Below are 9,868 nucleotides of genomic sequence, written 5' to 3' on the forward strand. Positions count from 1 at the left end.
ACCTATCAATAGTCCTTAATTCATGTACTTTACCTATATTAGAATACTGTGTTGAACAAAAAAAAACGTTTTGTTAATAGGTCATGGCAATTAATACCAAGAATGTGCTTAGATATCAGTGAAGATTAATCCTGGAAATTTAAAGATTCCAGGCTCTTGAGTGGGCACTGCTAATCACAATCAGAAGAGTAGTATAAGTGAGATTTGGAAATCTTTTTGGTAAGTTATGGCACCAAAAAGGCAGAGGTTAATTGATAGTTTTGACAGAAGGAATAACTCCAGATGGAAGGTATAAATGATAATAATAACTAAGTTATACCATAAACTGTTCTAGAGAACCATTTTTGATTATAAATAACCAAATAACTTAGGCTAGTTCGTAATCTCTGTGTGATAAGTTGTATATACTTCTATGCTGCTCTTTCATACTTGATCTCCTTTGCTTTCTACAAATCTGTCTTTCTCTATTTCTCTATGAACAATTACTGATACTAAGTCCACATATGCAGACAACAGAGGATGCTAATGTAAGAGTCCCATAGGTCATGAGTCATTAATGTAAGAACATGGAAAAAGAGGACATATTTATTGCTACATCCATTTTATTGAAAAGCTGCAATGTCACATCATTTGATTCAAATTTCCATTCTTTGTCAACATAGTGTCATTAAGTGTACATAAATGCAAATATGTGCTGGTGACTCACACTTGTAATACTAGCTACTCAGGAGGTTGAAACCAGAGGATTGTGGTTCAAAGCCAGCCTGGTCAGGAAAATCCATGAGAATCTTATCTTCAATTACGACCAGAAATCTGGAAGTGGTGCTGTAACTAAAGTGGTAGAGCCCTCAACTTGAGCTGAAATGCTGAGGGACAGCGCCCAGAATCAGACTTCAAGCCCCATGACTAACAGAAAAAGTTCCTCAAAAGGCACGACGAAGTCAATACTAATCTTCCCAAGCAGAGAACATAATTCCAAAATAATTCAGTGCACCTACTTTTGCTGAGTTAAGTTATGGTTTCTTTGCTGAATATATTCTCTTCTTTTAAAAATTTGTCGAATATTAGCTTTATAATAAACTTCATCTAACATGTCTTGGTTCAAAAGAGACATCCATACAGTTGATCTCACTTGGATTTATTACAGTCTCAAAGCCAACAGGCAGAAGAGTCTGTCAAACTCTTATCTTTAATTAAACACCAAAAAAGCCAGAAGTGGAGTTTTGGCTCAAGCAGTAGAGTACTAGCTATGGTGGCAGGAGGGCAGAAAAGACAACTATTCAGGGACAGGAGCCAGACTCTGAGTTCAAGCCCCAGAACCAGCACAAACTAAACAAACAAGCAAGCAAAAAACGTCCACATATTTATTTTGGACCATCCTTAAAGCACTGGTTTGAAAAGAGGCTCCTTTTGCTGATCATACTCACTGGATCCTGATTTTTGGAATCCTTATTGCTATGGTGAACTCAGGACCAGATTAAAGTAATGGATAACTGACTCCTGCAACAAGACAATCATGTAAGGAGTGAAATATCGAGGCATAAGTTACCTTACCTTTAAACCTATATGTCTTTGTTTCTTTGCAGTAGAACACTTTTAAAACAACGTTATTTCCTTTTTATCTATGTTGGCCTTCAAATGGCATATTGTTTCCTTTTGTAATACTCTCAACTAGAAATTTGCAAACAAGTTTTATGTGAGTAAAGAACACACTCGAAAAAGTCAGGGACAGAGTTTCCTTCAAGCTTTGAATTCTTTTCTTGTACAGTAAAGCGAGCGCACAAATTAAATTGAACTTGTCATTTCTCTATGTTCAATTCCTCTCTTGGAATCAGTTTCCACTTCCAGTAACAGTTCCTTCCAGTTACTTCAAGTAACAATCTATGGCGCTGCTCCAGGTAAAATGAACGTTTTGTGGCTTCATTGAAATAGCACAAGTACATCTTTGTACATGAGATAAAGCGCTTCAGAAACAACTTAGTCATGAGAAAATATGGAATTTAAATCACTTATAAAACATTATACATGTACATATAGCCATATAAAATGATGTTAAGTGAAATGGACTCCAAGATAGGACACAACTTGATTTTTCTTTATTGTTACCTAACAGGTACTATGTGATTTTTTTTTCTCTTCTATTTTCTACCACCATGGTATAACCCCTGTTTTTACTGTATTTGATGTCGGTGATCTGCATCTTGCATATACCTTTTTCTAATGTGGGGAGGGGAAGGGAAATAATAAAATGCTGAAACAAGAGTACAGTATGATCCATTGTAACAATGAGTTCTACAAGACGCTATGTAGAAAATGAACTTTATAACTTGGGGAGGAAAGGGGGGATTTGGGGCAGCGAGGAGGAAAGGGAAGACGGGAAAAACAAAAGAAGAGTTAACAATGCTTGATAGATTATGTACTAATTAACTTATATATATAACTCTAACCCTTCTGAACAACATTTTTACAATAAAAAACATGAAAAACCATTATCCTGGAGTACATTAAGTCAAATTTCCTAAGTGCTCTATAAATTAAGACCAATTTTAAGTGAGAAGAAGGTTCTCAGAAATATGTGTGTGTGTTGTACATTTTTTCACAAGTGTACATAAGTTAACAGTAGGAGAAACAATATGAATAATAGGAGAAAAAGAAGTTCTGTGTTTAAGTATGGTTGTTCAATACAGTATAGAAGACTCTGCAAATAAGACAAATTTGTAACAATAATGCCAAGGCCAGTATGTATATCTATGGGAGTGATGTAGAGAAAGCATTACTACTCAGTGGAACATGAAGGATGAGGCCACTCTGTTTCTTCTTCTATCTCTAAATCATGGCAACTAATCATGCAAATTTGTAAAAACTAGAATGGAAGAATAATTCTAGTTTCAAAGCAAATCATATATAAGAGCATGGACTTAACTGGAAAAAGAAAGCCATGTGGTGAGAGCAGGAATTATACTAGCAATGAACTGGTGGCTAAGTTCACATATCTTTTATTTCTTTACTTTTCTTTTCCGTTGGTATTTGTGGGGCTTGAAGTCTGGGCCTGGGCACACTTCCTCTACTCTTCACCTTAAGGCTAGCAGTCTACCGCTTGATCCACAGTGCCACTTCCAGTTTTCTGGTTGTTAATTGGAGATAAGTGCTTCAGAAACTTTCCTACTTGTGCTTGATTTGAACTGCAATCCTCAGATCTCAGCCTCCTGAGTAGCTAGTATTATAGGCATGAGCCACTGTCATCTGGCTTAAGATCACATATCTAACAGTGTACACTCAATGTATGTAATGTGTATGGTCATCTATCTTTATATGAATTCTTAAGTTAAAAATCTGGGCTACAGGTTAGACTTTACACTCACAAAACTGTTTCAAGTTTAAAAAATGACACTCCTGGAAATATAAAACCTAAGAATGTAAAGGATTCTGGGAAGTTCAGTTTGCATCCAGCCTGGGAAAAAAAAGTATTTGCCACAATACCTATAATTAACCAGGCTAACCTGCATTGTAAGAATGTCTGAAGGGATGGAATACTAGGTATGAGCAAGACTGCTGAATAAGAGCTTGAGGTTTTGGCATACATACACGCAAGCATGCACATACACAGAGGCACTTATATGTGTAAACACACATATGAAACAACTCTCAGAATGTGTAGAAAATGTTGGAAAATAACAGTAAATATGTCCTGAGTAAGACTAGGACAAGTGATAATTTTCATATTAGAAAGTCCTCAAGTGAATTTTCCCCCAAAAAGCTTGAGAATATTACAAAGATAGGGACCAGAGATATTAAGAAAGTCAAGTAATCACTATTAAAGGGATCAGATCCATGGAGGAATGAATCAGAGAACCCTGCAGGTGCATCTGAAAATGTTCATATCCTGTGTCAAATGTTAGAACGTCTTTGAAAATTGTACATAAACAGTCAAAGCAGTCAGTCTAGTGGATAAGATCATCGGAGAAGTTCAGAATTGCTAGCCTGTTTCTAGATTAAATAAACCAACAAACTATGGGAGGGCAATGTGATACAAGCCTGGAATTCTAGCACTCAGACTAAGATAGGAGATTAGAGAGTGGAATTACATAGCGATACCTTCCCTGGACCAGGTAGTATAATTTGTCTCAATAAAACAAGCCAAACAAGAAAGGAATACCCAGTTGGAAGTTTGGGCTAATTTTTTCACTATGTTTTGATAAGTCAAGTTTCCTAGTGAAATGCAACTCATATATCATCCTCACTTCTGTTTTACATGCTCTCTTCATTACAGAACATTGCTAGATGCAAAATAGCTCATGATTCCCAATCGAAAATTTGAAAAAGTAAGCACCATTCTGTTGGATTCTAAAGAAATGATGAAGGATTACAAAAGCTTCAGCCTGGAGAAATAGCAAAGTTCATCTAATGTAGGACTTTGGAGACCTGCCTAAATTAGAATTTAGATTTGAAATAAATGCTTTTTGTTTGTAATTTCATATTCTCTAGGATACTACAAAAATGTTTTCAAGTAGAAGATTTAATTTAGAAATTCACAAATGGTTCTGGCATTCTAATTGCCTAGAATATTCTTTCAAGTATTAGAAATTAGTTAATGCATAATTCCAACAGTTCATGTATAACATGATAATCTGAATAATCTAGACAAAGTTGCCAACAAATGGATGCTATTAATATATAAATTTAGAAAAAGATCAATTTTTTGAGGCTTTGGTGTAACATTGTATGAAGAGAGTAATTGTATGACATCTTTTTTCTTCTACCTATACATAACACAGGAAGAAATTTCCTTACGTACCTCGTAATTACTCATACAATGAGGGAAAAAAAGCTAGGTTTAATGCTTGTTTATATTTTGTTTTTGTTGTTTAGTTTATGCTAGGGCTTGACCTCTAGGTCTGGGCACTGTCCCTGAGCCTGTTTTTGCTCAAGGCTACTGCTCTACTACTTGAACCTCAGTGCCACTTGTGTCTGGCTATTCCTTATGAGTTTATTGGAAATAAGAATATAAGGAACCTTGCTACCTGGGTGGGTTTGATCCATAATCTTCAGATCTTAATATTCAGAAATTCTGATCTCCTGAATATCTATGATAGATAAAAATAATACATAATAAAATTAATATAAAATAATAATATAAATAATATTTGCAAGTGTTCTGATCTCAAGAATACCACTGGAGGAAAAATGATGCAGAAAAGTTTAGTGTAGTGTTCTTTGCACAATTGGGAGGGCATCACAGCAGAAGTGTAGTATTTTTTTCACAATAGTGATAAGCTAGTGATGATGTGAATTTAGGCAATTTTAAGGTGCACCTTACAAGTTGCAAACTTTTGGGCTAGGATAAAAACTTGGAATTGATTGTCATAGAAATAATAGCTTTTTCTGATGAACAAATGTTTACTCTTCAGGAATTAATTATTATAGATAGATCATAGTTTTATCTTCTACCAGAATGTGGCTATTGTTTCTATTCACTTTTACATATGTAACATCACATTGGAAATTTCATCTATTGCAGAATTAATTAAAATGCAAACAGATACTGTTTTAAATGTCTCTGGCATGGCATGATCAGAATTTGAAAATGATTAGTTAGTAGTCATCTGAATTTTGAAGAATACATATATTCTGTCGTTGTAACAATTATTCAGTTTTAAAGTTAGGAGTTTCCGTAGAATTAAACTTTTCTGTTTTAATATGAGGTAATGTTTTTTTCAACATAAAGGCAAATATATTGTGAAGATATTGTATAGTTTGATAACATTCAAGTTGATGACCCTCTGATAAAGAAAGGGGGAATAGAGTGGTATGTACTATACCAATACAGTGAAATTATATTTTATGTAAGTTATTTTTTAATTTAATTTTATTGTCAAGGTGATATATAGAAGGGGTTGCCGTAATTGTAAGATGGTGAATACATAACATGTAGAACTTTTTATCCACTACCTCACTTTTCTAACAGTTTTCCTTTACCCCAATACCCTTCACAAGTTGTAATGTAAATTTCCATACTGTTGTCTTGTGAGCATTGCTATTACATTGGTTTATACTTTGTCTTTTGTCACGCCATGTTGTTGTTCCTCTTCCCTTCCCTAATTATGATAAATATATATACAATAACACATGATACTGAATTCAAATACAGCAGGGGACAAACCATAGGGGAAAACACAAAAGAAAAAAGAATCACAGAGTACATTAAAAACAACAACCACGAAGAAAACCTTTGTTTCCATATGTAGGAGTTCATTTTGTTCATAATCTTATACATAGCTACTGAGCCATTCTGCTCATCTGCTAGGACTATCCTAGATATTTCCTACTTGTTGCAAATTAGGGAAACCATGGAATCTCTTTCTTTGTGTCTTGTTTATTTTACTTAGTAGGATTTTTCCATTTCCATATGAATTGCAAGCATAGAATTCCACAGTGGATATATTTATCACATTTTGTCAATTCGTTCATCTCCTGAGAGGCATATTGATTTAAAACATGATTGCATGTAAGTATCACTTAAGGTCATTCAAAAATGACAGATGCCACCTCCCCAGATATTCTAAAATCATGATTTTTATGAAGATACGTTTTCATGGTGGTACAAGTGTTGAGATATCTGGATGAATCTAATCTATATCTTGCACTGAATTAGACAGGAAGATATCCAATATCATATGGGTTAAAATGGTAGTGACAAAATATTCTCTTGAGAAAGATAGAGGAGGCTTCCAGAAGTATGAATTAGTTCATATAATTTTGAAAGATTTAGTAATGCAAGCTCAAGTATGTCTCTTTAAATAAAAAATATGTAATTGTTAGGGCAAAAGATGGGGAGGGGAAAGAAAACGACTGACAGCAGATCATTTTCCCAAGTTAGAGTATAAAAAGACGTAATGTACAACTTCCCAGTTAAAAAGAGAGTAATATACTATTTCCCACTTAATTTAGGTACATGCAAAAAATTTACTTGGGTTTTTCCTACTTTAACCCACCAAAATAAGTGAAGTCTTATAAGAAAAATTATGTTATTTCCATTACTTCAACCTGAACACTAACTGTGATGAGCCCTCTTTTTCTCACTTTGCACTTGGAAAATAGTCCCTAAGTTGATGATGATGTAGCTGATTAGAGTCAGAGTTACGGGCTTCTACTTGTACAATTATCACCGAAGAGTTTAAAGCAGTTTTTCCCCAAGATACCCAACTACTTTTTCTTAAGCTGTACTTTGAACACACCCTCACACCTGAGCACATAATTTGAAATTATACTTCAGCATTTCCTTGGCACATTCTACTTTGTGCCTTTCGCTTTTTTGCACATTCCTTTTGAGTTCATAGTTGCTCTCTTTCCATTTCATCTATACAAACTGCTAAGAACATTGTTCAACTACCACTTCTTGTTTGCACAAGACCAGTCTATGTACGAAAGTACTTTGTCCATATTAAGCAATAGGGTAGTACTCACTCTTTGAGGAGAAAAGTTCCACAGTGTAACCCTATGCTCACATTAGAGAATGTAGAATTTAAAGCATTTTGAGAAAAACTGATATTAGAATTGAAAGTCTCCTTAGGTCAATTTCCATGGGGCTCATTAGGTTTCCCATGAGAAATATAAATAGCCACAAAATCTAAAGCTAATTAGTAAGTATCCGAATTAACACTAGATCCAAGATGTTGTGTTAGTAAAAGTCAGCATTGTAGGTGAATCCTTCCCTACTTGCCAATGGGTATGAGAAAATGAAAGGAAGGCATTACAGCAAAATGTTTTACCTTTTTAGGCATTCAGTCGTACTGGTGAGGGTAAAATCTGAACTCTCCAATTCAATAAAAGCTTGAAGTTTATAAAAGCATTCCCTACATATAAGAATTTGTGGTAGGATGATTGACAGGGTTATTTCACCATGGAGATATCCCTAACAAGAACTAGAGTTAAATGGAGTATATGGCAGTTATGATGTGTCAATGACTATTGAGGCATTTTCTATTCTAAAGAAGAATCAATTCGAGGAGTATTCAGTCACATCAGTAATGCTGTTGTTCAACCTAATACTTAGTGTTACTTGGCTTACATTTATAACGAATAGGCTGATAAGACATCCAAACATATCTAAAAATATTTCAATAAAATCCCAAACTGATGTGGATACATGGGCCACACATTGGAACTGTAGGACAAATTAGGCTTGTCTGTGCTGTAGTTCAATCTACAAACTCCTGAATAAACACAGTCTTCAAAAATGTTCACACAATACCTATGAGTAAAGTTCATGACAATTATATCTGTATAATTTTTCTAAGTTCAGGATAAAAGCATTGGTTCCCAACATTTAAAATCAACAGGATCTGTTGAATTTATGGATCCAGAATTTTATGGCTTCATATTCATATCCCAAAATTTTATCAATATGACTTTCACCAAAACAATGATCTTATTGAACTTGTCTATGTCCTTTTACTTTTCAAATCCAAATAGCATATTTCTTTCAATATCTTCTTGCAAATTCCTTCCTTTACTTCTGTAAATCTGTGTTTGTTACTTTTTTATTTCCTTATTTATCTCTTTCTTCCAATCTTGTCTACAGTGGTGCCCACATTGCTCACACCTGTGTCAGAACTTTCCTTTTCCTTTTCCTTTCAATAATGCCCCCAATTTTATTATTCTTTTTCATATTCATGGTCGTGGATATTTTGATGATGTCTAACCAGACCCATCTTTGCAACTAAACTTTAGAACTATCAGAATTTTTCCCCTAAATCCATCATTTCCACCTGTGGTCCTTATAACTAAGAGTAGCACTAACAAAGTTGTCAGCCAAACGTGTGGAAGCACATTTAGATTTCTTCTTACCCTTCTACTCCCTCCCATTAGATAAGATGAATGATCCAGATTTTCTCAGTTTCTGTCACTCAAATAATTTCTATTTTTTGGGTGGGTGCATTCGTGGGGCCTGACCTCTGGGCCTGGGCGCTGTCCCTCAGTTCTTCATCTCAAGACTAGCACTCTACCACTTGAGCCACAGCACCACTTCCGGATTTTTTCTCTGCTTATGTGGTGCTGAGAAATCGAATCCAGGGCCTCATGCATGCAAGGCAAACGCTCTATCACTGAGCCACCTTCCCAGCCCCCACTCAAATGATTTCTATATACTCCTTTTTTATGCCCCTGACACCAGCCTGTTTCATTTACTCAACACTGTCACCTAGTCCTAAAACAACCATATCCAAAGTATGCTTTTTCCCCATAGTCTTTTCATATTGGTCCCTTCCATCACCAAATTACTCTCTTTGTAATCACACAGAGTGAATAACTCAGACACAAATTCTAGTATCATTATTTACTCACTACATTGACTGTTGGCCTTACATTTCTCATCTATAAATGGATGTAATCTACCAGAAATAATGAAGAATATATGGGTTGACTTCTAGAGCAGGAAAAAAGAAAATTGAAGAGTCCTTACATTTTCCACCTTACCTTACAAATAAGGAAAGACTCAAATTCAGTTTGTTGGTATAAAGTCACAAATTGTTTCCTGCAGAAATAAAAATAAATTTTACCTCCTGGCTCTAAGGTATATGTCATTTTAAGGTAACTACAGATATGTAAGTGGTACTATGTAAAAATAAATAGTGTCATGTTTTTTCAGATGTATTGAAGAACATACCCTTAATATATCATTGGAAACATTGGTTATTGAATAGTATCTATAGGAGAATGTTTTTGAACTAATCACACTAAGCTGAAAACTATACCTTAGTCCATCAAAATGTGGAAATAAATAATTTTATTTATAAGAAAATAATACCACCAAGAAAAGTGTGTATACATTAGAGAGACTTCAGGAATAACATTAGGGTTTTTACTGTCT

The sequence above is a fragment of the Dipodomys merriami genome, unplaced genomic scaffold (genome assembly GCF_024711535.1).
Source record: "Dipodomys merriami isolate MVZ:Mamm:240054 unplaced genomic scaffold, mDipMer1.0.p SCAF_1517, whole genome shotgun sequence".
NCBI classification, from domain to species: Eukaryota; Metazoa; Chordata; class Mammalia; order Rodentia; family Heteromyidae; genus Dipodomys; species Dipodomys merriami.